Below are 10,671 nucleotides of genomic sequence, written 5' to 3'. Positions count from 1 at the left end.
TTCTAGAGTGAAATCATATGATATTCTATTCACTTATGTTTTATGTTCAATAGGAAATTGATATGTAGGAAATGGGAAAGGAGGAAATAGGAAAGAAGGAGCCAGATAATAAGACCCAAGATGGCTCCCTTATTTACATATGCTATCCAAATGATTGAATTACAAATGCTTATTTGCTAAAGGCATGTATGATATGACTGGTTACTTTCACAAGCGTTCATTTATCCATGGGTAAGATAAGAAGGGGCAGCGTACAGAAATAGAAGGGGAACTTTAAGTCCATCTGTAACATCTATGCTAAGCTCAGGAGGTAGAGTTTGCTGTTGCTGGATTCCTGTTACTATTCTATTCCTTTGTCTGATGGATGTACCAAAGAGTCAGCCCACAGAGCTATACCTATGTGGACTGTAAAATAAAGAACTATAATAGTAAAGTCATGTGCTGGCCAGCACACTAATCTTAACAGCATCCACATGAACCTGGAGCTTATCAGATATCCAACAACAAAACTACATATGGCAAATTTTCAAAATTATTTAGTTATAGGTTAAAATGTTGTATCATTATCATAAACTTATTTCTATGATGGGATTACTGAATTGTCTCATAATATATTTTTCTAATAATAAAACACAGAGCCATTTTAGGATTGATATTAAGGGTAATCATTATTCTTAATTCTAGCTGAATAATATTCCATTGTATGCTTATGTCACATATTCACATTAATTATTTGCTGATAACTTTGATTGTTTGGACTGGATCGATAGCAAAATGGGTGAGTATTTGCCTTGCACACCGCTGACCCAGGTTCCATTCTTCCGTCCTTCTCAGAGAGCCCAAAAAGCTACCAAGAGTATCCCTGCCCACACGGCAGAGCCTGGCAAGTTACCTGTGGCATATTCGATATGCCAAAAACAGTAATAAGTCTCACAATGGAGACGTTACTGGTGCCCCCTCAAGCAAATATATGAACAATGAGACAACAGTGCTACAGTGCTACAGTGCTACTTTGATTGTTTACAATTACTGGAATGCTGTAAACAATGCCGTAAATATGTGGGCTTGTATCCCTGGATAGATTTTAGTTTTGTATTTGGAATAAATGCCCAGAAGTAGGATAGAACATAAGTTTTATTTTAATATTTTGAAGACTCTATCTTGTTTCCATAATTATTTCACTAATTTGTACTCTCACCTATTTTTATAACAGTTTACAGGGAATTTATCGATTTCCAAATTCTAACACGGGTTCTTGTCATATTACTTTCTTAAACTTGAATGCTATTTCGTCTAAAACAAGTCTGGTTGTACCTACATGTTATTTATTCTATGCCAACCTCTGTGACTGTTCCCTAACCCTATGCTTTAAATCTGTGTTTATTTGTGAGTGTGCAAGTATGTCTTCTGTGGAAAACAGAGGGTTAGCTTTTGTGTCCTGATTCACCTAGCTACTCAGCACTCTCTCAAAATTCTAGCTTTTGAAAAGAGAGTTTAATCCACTGACATTCAGAGAGATTACTTGTATTAGGAAATTTATTGACATTTTTTGTAGTCATTTTTGCCACTTCACAAATTTGTCTCTTGTAGTAGTTCATTTAATGTTCCTGGAGGAGCTGGTTTAGATGCCACAAAAGTCTTCAGTTGCTTATTGACTAAGAATGGTTGCATCACTCCCTCAAGTTAGAGTAACCTTGCAGTTAGAGTATTCTAGGTTGCAGGTTCTTTTGTACTGTAATTTTAATATGTTATTCTCTCCATTCATGATTAGGAAGCTCACTTGAAAAGTCGGATGTGAATTTTATGTTATTTTTTTTCTCTTTAAGTTGCTTATTTAGCTCATTTGTTTTCTGATTGAAGTGTTTTTTTGTGATATAGCTTTTGAGTTAATTTTGTTTAGCACTCAAACTAGAAAAGTTATTGACTATATATCTTGCAGCAGTATTTCTCTTTTCTTACTTTCTTTCTATAATACCTATGTTCCATATGTTGTTCTTCTTGCTATTGTATGTTACATGCCTTAAGTTTTCTTCATTCTTTTCAGTCACCTTACTGTTACCTTACGATTATTAGTGGTGCCATGTGCCTTTTACTTTTTACTTTTGGGTGTTTTTTTTTTGATGTAACTTATTCTATTTTCAACTTCCAGTATTCTGCTGCTGAGTCCTGCTATTATCTTCTTCAGTTTCTTCAATGTATTCAAATAAATTCTTTCATTTTGCCTACTTATTCTTTGAGTTCTTTAACCCTCTCTATCAATGATTTTCTTATCCCACTGATAATCTTGCAGACTGTTTCTCTAAGTATCCTCAGGAACCATGAAAAGTTCTGATACACTTGAAGGTTGTTCTAGAATTTGTTAATTTTGTTATTACAGCTAAATTCCTTCATTTATTTCCATTGCTCTGTTGCTTTATTGAAGCTAAGGGTGGAGCTCCAAGTTCCTAGTAGTATGAGCAGCTATATGGCACTCGAGTCTTGGGGTGAAAACACTGTTAGGTTGCTTCTTTTGGCCTGGGCAGGGAGGTAGCATGGGAAGCTGGAAGTTGTGGGCAGTTCCAGAAGGCTAATTCAGTGTCGGTGGCATAGATAAGAAAATTTAATCCAAGGATCCCCTAATCCTGGGCAAGAAGTAGAGTGTGGGGAGTAGGGTGTCTATCTTTACATCTCAGCGGCCTGTGTGACGTGGGTAGAGTAACTCATGCCATCCTTCTTACATGGGCAGAGAAAGGGCATGAGTGCGGAGTGTTTTTTGGCAGCTCCAAGCAGCAGACATGGATTGTTCTGAACTCACTTCTAAGGTGTTTCTTCTACCTTCAATAACTTTTAACTGAATTCTTGGTATTTCCAGTGCATATGATCATGTGACAAGCAAATTGTAATAATTTTCTTTCTTTTTCAATTTCCATCTATTTCATATATATTTGTGTAGGAATTTTAAACATATCAGTTACTTTTAATATGTTTTGTAGATGTCAAATAATGGCATTTTATTTGAACTTTTATTTGTCTCTTAAGTCTTTATATTTAAAAGAAAGTCTTGCAAATCATCCTATCACAGTTTTTATCTTGATTATTGAAATTTTACATTCTATAATCTTCTCTCCTGTAGAAGTTTTGTTGAAAATAATGATTAAATACTGATAAGTGTTGTGAGGGAACCTTTATATCTGTGTGTATTTGTGTGTGTTGTGTGTATTACCTTTTATGTAATAAATACCTTTGAAATAAAGGCATTTATTTCATGATATCATGTATATCATTATACATGATATCATTATATACTACCTTCCAGAGACTATAAAACCAAGCTCACGGAAGAGAGCGACACAGGGTCTCTCGCCCCCATGCTGGGCTGTCTTCACCGGGGCCTCTCAGAGGGATTGGGTTGAGTTTCCCTCTCCATCCCAATCAGAGCCTCGGCAGTTGAATACCTCTGGAACCCCGCCACAGCCATGCTCAAGGCCACTCTCCACACGCAATGCAGCATGCGACATCTAATAGCCCAGTTCTCCCTCTTAGAGAACCTGGCAAGCTACCGAGAGTTTATTGTCTGCATGGGAGAGCTTGGAAAGCTCCCTGTGGCATATTCATATCCCAAATATAGTGACAGATATATACATACCTCTTGGAGAGCCCGGCAAGCTACCAATAGTATCCCACCTGCACTGGCAGAGCCTAGCAAGCTACCCGTGGCATATCCGATATGCCAAAAACAGTAACTATAGGTCTCATTACCCTGACCCTGAAAGAGCCTCCAATCATTGAGAAAGACAAGTAAGGAGAGGCTGCTAAAAATCTCAGGGCTGAGAGGAATAGAGACATTACTGGTGCCTGCTCGAGTAAATCAACCAATGAACAATGGGATGGCAGGGATACAGTGATACTACCTTCCAGGGGAAATTATGAGGTGTGGGCTGCTTTGTATGTGTGGCAGCACACTTATTTCTCCTCTCCAGTTTTTCAAATCTAAGGCTCAGACATATGTTTGTTGTCATGCAATCAGTTCTCAAGGGGCAGGGGAGCATTGTCAGAGTATATGTAGAGTGTTTCTCTGTTGCCCTGGAATGAGGGAATCCAGTTATATAAAGTACCCCAGATATCTATACCCGTTTCACTTACATTAAGGGCATGTGCCTCCACAATGCTTCTATCCTGTTTCCAAGGCCTCTGACTAAACAGTCGCTTGCCATCTCTCCCCATTGACCTGGAACACGACCTCTAGGCTTTCTCTCCAACAACTTTTTTCCAAAGATTTATAAAATTCTCCACATATTGGTTTAAAATGATTCAAAACTCTTACAGTTGTATAGTTCAAACTTTCAAAAGGAAATTCACAAGGCTTAAATCAAAGTTTTGGCAGATCTGATTTCTTCTGTAAATTCCAAGATCAAATATTTTTCTTGCTTCCAACAACTTGTTTATCTGTTTGTTTGGGGGTCACACTCACAGTGCTCAAGGCTTGTTCCTTGCGTTGTGCTCAGGAGTCACTCCTGGTGGTGCTTGGGGACCAACCACGTATAGTGCTAGGAATCATACCTGGATTGGCTGTGTTCAAGATAAACACCCAGCCTTGCTCTGGCCCACTTACTAACTTCTAAAATTTTTCCAGGACTTACAATGATTTACATACTACTGAAAACAGTGTCTTTAAAAATAAGAAGCCCAAAATGAAATGGCACATGCTGAATTCCCCAAAATTTAATATCTAACCTAATTGTGGTTGCATTCTCCACCAAAAGTAAAATTCAAATTAATTAATCAACTAATTATGAGATCCCTAGTCAGCACTAGTAAGTTAAACTGCATTAGAAGACACATCGTAAGCCCCAGACCCCGTCCTCTAATGGAGGATAATTTCACCAGAAGAAATTCTTTTTGTCTTTACAAAAGACTTTTTACTTGCCCTTTATGGCAATAAAATTATTGTATTCTGCATAATGCCTTTCAATGTTTCCCAACTAGCTGGATGAGGTACTGTACAATTATGGATTATTTAAAGATGTCATCTAGATTTTTCTAAATTAATCCTGATATCTATTTATATTTATACTTTGAAAAACTGAAGACGTATATAATGTAACTAATCTATAGGAAACCATAGCTTTCTTAGTATTTAAGTGTTTTCATAACACATATTTTTCCTATAATTTGACAAACTCATATTATACAAAGTTTATTTATAATAAACTATTGACTATTTCATACAATTTATTAAATATAATACTAAAAGTAAAGAGCAATATATAGAGCAATGATTGCATATCCCCATGACATTACTAGGTTTACCCTATAGTTTTACTTTCAAAACTTGACATGATTTATTGGGGGTTGTGGCTCACTGCTCTTGTTCAACTTCACAAGAAAAATGAACCATATCATAGCTCAAGAAAAGATTAAGATTTAAAATTTGAAATCTGATTTCTACTAAATGCTTATCATTTTTTATACTTCATAAAGTAAAAAAAAGGTAAATGAACTGTTGTAAATTTGGGACTGCATTAGAAGCTATGGCATTTTTATGGCAATATAACTCAAATCTCTATTTGTGTGGTCACCACCTTGACTTCTCTCTATTATTTTACTGTTTCTCTTTAATTCTTCTCACTCATAAAAAACAGGTTATGTTGGGCTAAATGAGTTTATCTCTTCATCTCCAGATATTTATTTTAATCATTATTGCAAAGTCCCTGGGTCATCTTAAGTCACATATATTCACAGGATCTTGGGATTAGGACAAGGATATCTACCATGCCAACTTTTGATTCAAAACATTCCTAAATATTAGAAAATTAAGACTCTTGTTAAGCAGACTCCAGCAGGTGACAATAATGAATACTTATACATATGCATGTGATTATGGCATTGACTAAATTTATAATCACTTAGTATATAATAAAAGGAATACTTTACAGATAAGAAGGACAGAGGCAGAAAGGAGAATTTAAAAATAATCCAATGGAATTATATCATGTAACTGCTTGAATAAGATACTGGAATCCAACTCAGACTCTGAAAGAAAAATTATTTTGTCTTAGAAAGGTAAAGTTAATCTAATAGCATGCTATCTCCCCTCTCTGAGGTAGAGCACTGGGAATTGTACCCCAAGAGGAAGAGTCAGATTAAACGCGCTAAAATTGGAGAGCAAAGAGAACCAGAGACACCAAGTAATCAGAAAAAAAAAATAGAGCTGTGCATAAGCACAGATGTCTCACACAGCTGCAAAGCAGAGTGCAGAGAAAGTGAATCTTCGTCAAATGTTACAATTGCAGACAGGATGCTCAAGATAAGGAAGTTCAGAGTAGCCTTTTCTCTTTCTCCTTCCAGAATTTCAAATCAGATTTAATTCTGACTGGAATGTCTTTATGTTAAAATAAAAACCAATGAAATGTTTGGACTTAGAGAATTCACAAAATAGAAATAAGGGGGAAATAGTGCTAAAATTTGAAGTAAAGAGACCAAGACCTCTAAATTTGACAATGCAGTTGAATATCATTAATATCTCTCAGAACACCAAGAAATGCTAACTTGTGTACAACAAAGATTATTTATAATGTATTGTTCTGCTTTTGATAAATCAAGGGAAATCTTTGAGGGACTAAAATTTTCAAAAAAGAACCCAAAGAAAATTAAGTTGACACTTTTGCTGCCTAAGAGGCTTCTGATTTTAAGTGTTTTCCTTAACTTTAAATATGTTCATTCAATTATGCATGTAAAGGTTTGAAGATGAAATAGCTATCAAAAACTAAAACCTCTCAACCAAGAAAAATTATGCAATATAAGAAAAAGAGTAAAAAAAGCAGTGAGCTACTTGTGAGAAATATACTGCTCATCTTCATGTGATGCATAATTTTGAGGTAGTGAAATACAAATTTTCAAGCTTGGTTTACTTGTACTCTGCTGAGCTATCTGGGAATAACAAAGAGTAATGAAAAATGTTTAAAAATAGCAAATCAGGGCCAGAGAAGTAGTACAGCAGGTATAGAACTTGCCTTGCACAGACAAATCAGTCAGGCCCAATCTCCTACACCACATATGGTCTCTAGAGCACCAGCAGGAGTGATCTCTGAGCACAGCCGGATGTGGCCCAAAAAACAAAAGCAACAACAAACATTAGTAAATCATTGGTTCACCTCTTCTTCCCCCTTCCTTTATTTCCCTCCCTTCCCTTTTTCTCACTTCTCCTCTTTTTGATAATTTCTCCCTAATAAGTATTATCAACAAGTTTATTCACTCTAAAATTTTATAGGTTTTTTTCACTTTCTCCCTATCCAATCTTCCAGTATTTTCTTAAGTAAAAAAAAATGTCTTTAACATTGGGGAGAGGAGGATGGCAGTCAGGCAAGGAGATTACCAAATTTTCAGAGACATTTAGTCCATTGTAATCCATATAATCCATTGCTTTTTCTAGTATATCTCACTCCTCTCTGGGTATCTCTCATAATTAGGTTTTAAGATAAATCTTTGTATAAGACCTCAGTAGTGGGGCCAGAGAGATAATACAGCAGGCTAAGCATTTGCCTTATACAGAGCCAACTGATTAAATTCCTGGCACCCCATATAGCTCCCGAAGCCCTTCCAGAATTGATTCCTGAACAGAGTCAGGAGTAAGTCCTGAGCACAGCTGGTTGTGACCATAATCAAAAAATAAAGTAATATAAAATAAACCTCAGTACCACACACCCCCTTTGCCATTTAAAAAAAAATCATTTTTGCTTTTTATTGGGGTGGGTCACACTCGCAATGCACAGGGGATACTCCTGGTTCATGCACTCAGGAATTACACCTGGCAGTGCTCAGGGAGCCATATGGGATGCTGGGAATCGAACCGGAGTCGGCCGTGTGAGAGGCAAATGCCCTACCCGCTGTGCTATCACTACAGCCCCTGCCATTTAAAATTTTTAACAAGATAAAATATACATATTTATTTAATGACTATTTAACAAATATGTATGATAAATATCACTGTATCACTGTCATCCCATTGTTCATCAATTTACTCGAGCGGGCACCAGTAATGTCTCTATTACACTCAGCCCTGAGATTTTAGCGGCCTTTCCTTACTCGTATTTCCCAACGATTGGAGACTCTTTCAGGGTCAGGGGAATAAGACCTATTGTTACTGTTTTTGGCATATAGAATATGCCACAGGTAGCTTGGCAGGCTCTGCCTTGTGGGTGGGATACTCTCGGTAGCTTGCCAGGCTCTCCTAGAGGTATCTATGTATCTTTTACTGTACTTGGGATATGAGTACGCCACTGGGAGCTTGCAAGGCTCTCCCATGCAGGCAATAGACTCTTGGTAGCTTGTCAAGTTCTCCAAAAAGGAGAACAAGGCTATTACATAATTGGCCGTGTGCTTCTGGGTGCTTTGTCTCATAGTCTCTGGATGTTGGCCATTGGTGAGATTACAGGGCGCCGGGGGCAGTTTGTGGATGTGGCTGCCAAGCTACTGGATAATAGGAGGTCTGGGTGGAGAAGGCTGAGACCTTTATTTATATTTGTGATATATATATATTTATGATAAATATAAATTATATAAAATAGTTTAGAATTATATATTTATAGCATATTATATATAGAATACATGAAACTATATATATTTTTTACCATATAAACTTATATATAAACATATACCTAAATGCATGGCTTCTGACTCTAATCCCATGCTGTAATTCCTTCCATGATAGTTATTTTACTAAAATCTCTGTTATGTTGTCATTAATGATATCCTTCATGCTCTGTCCACTAGTATAGATGATTGTTGATGGTAACTATTTTCTCTAAAATTAAAATCCCGTTGATTCATTTTTTTCTACTTCCTCTTCTTTCTTGATATTATTTTTACTTTTGTAACTGTCACCTCGATTTCTTTCCCTGTCTCTTCTGTGTCAGTTCTACGAAGACCTATAATGAAATGCTATTTCATGGTGATATTCTCCAGCATTTTGTCTTATTCTGCTCAAGTTTATATTTTTTATACTATTTCATATTTCTGTTTGGCTGCACCATAAACACCAGTTATCCAATGATACAAATGAACTCATTTTCTTTCCATAAATATTCTGTTCAATATAACATCAGAAAGAAATCACATTTTACCTAGTTTACCTCATTAAAGACTCAGGTATCATTTTTTATCATACTTCTCTCTCACATTTTTATCATTCTTATCACTTCCCCATTCTTATTATTACTTTAGACTTATATAGATAGCAGTTATTTTACTCTAAAACAGGTATTTTGAATTTTATAATTCTGAAGATAGTTTAATAATTCTAACAGATGACTGTATTATATAGAATAGAATATTTAGTTGAATTTGAACTTTGTGTATTTACCTTGTTTTGGTTTTAGTTTCGCTATTTTGCTTTTCCATGTCCCGCCATTCATAATATAGATCAGGCAGAGGACCTGACTGAGGTGTATATGAGGTAGATTTACTATGGCTCCCGTTCTATAGGGTCAGTATAAAGAAGTCAGCTTCTGGTAAGCACCAGAGGAGCTTTATCTTGATTTCTATCTAAATTTAATTTTTCAACCAAGAAACTATAAGGCCATTAAAATATATATTGAAAAATATCCTGCAATTTCTTTCCTAGATTGCTGTATACAAATTCCATTAAAAAATAGATCTGTATTGGGCTGGTGAGAATCCAAGAAGGCAAGACCCTTGCCTTGCATGCATTCACCAGAGTCTATGTCTGGCAGTCTCTATGCTCCCCCAGCTCTGCTAGGAGTGATCCCTAAATGCAGAACTAGGTATAAACTTTGAGCAGAGCCAGGTGTGCCCCCCCACAAAAAAAAACACAATATCAAGAACAACAAAATGCAACACAAAGCTGTGTTAAATATAACTATTTAACTCAAGTGTAATTTTCCCCAAACATTGAGATGTATTATTAAATTTACTGAGAAGAACAATCTTAGAGTGAATTAAATTTATATTTGTAAGTTGAGCTCATTTTTTCATTTTCTTAAATTTTTCTCGGAAATGATAGAAATGAGCAAGGGAATAGATTTTATTAAAAATATAGTTCTGGGGGCTGGAGTGATAGCACAGTGGATAGGGCGTTTCCTTGGACAAACCGACCCTGGCACCACATAGGGTGCCCCGAACACCACCAGGAGTAATTTCTGAGTGCAGAGCCAGGACTTAACCCCTGAGCATCTCCAGGTGTGAACCAAAAAGCTACATATATTTCTGGACTTAAGGGTGTGGGAACATGGTTGCATACAGCTTAAGTTCCTTGTACCTCTTAGTCTCAGAGGTACTACCAGGACACAACTGGGAGTTGGCCCGGGGCATTGCCACGGCTCTAAACAGTCATCATCATCATCATCATCATCATCATCAGCAGCAGCAGCAGCAGCAGCAGCAGCATAATTAGAATAAGATGATAGATGTTATATATTTTAAAAATTATAGAAAAGGTGCTTATAAATAAAAAAAAACATGGGTAATAAATAAAACATTGGCTGAATCTAAGCCAAAAGGCCAAGAAGCAATAAAAATAAAATACTTGGAGAAAACCAAAATAAAATAATTAATTACCAGTTTAGAAATGCAGGTGTCAATACCTGAACCTTACCCTATCAGGGGCTGGAGCAAAGCACAGCGGGTAGGGCGTTTGCCTTACACCAACCTGGGTTCGATTCCTCCATTCCTCTC

The 10,671-nt window shown here is 36.4% G+C and overlaps 1 non-coding gene across 1 annotated transcript; it reads right to left on the bottom strand.

Annotated features, from left to right (window-relative positions):
* Window positions 1-9,374: 9,374 nt before the first annotated feature.
* Window positions 9,375-9,507, bottom strand: LOC129404698 (small nucleolar RNA SNORA51). The gene has a single exon (XR_008630066.1). It is a non-coding gene; the product is annotated as a small nucleolar RNA SNORA51 (small nucleolar RNA).
* Window positions 9,508-10,671: the final 1,164 nt, after the last annotated feature.

This window comes from Sorex araneus, chromosome 4 (assembly GCF_027595985.1).
Source record: "Sorex araneus isolate mSorAra2 chromosome 4, mSorAra2.pri, whole genome shotgun sequence".
NCBI lineage: Eukaryota > Metazoa > Chordata > Mammalia > Eulipotyphla > Soricidae > Sorex > Sorex araneus.
The sequence above is the reverse complement of the archived record's forward strand: the minus strand, read 5'-3'. Positions and strand labels throughout refer to the sequence as shown.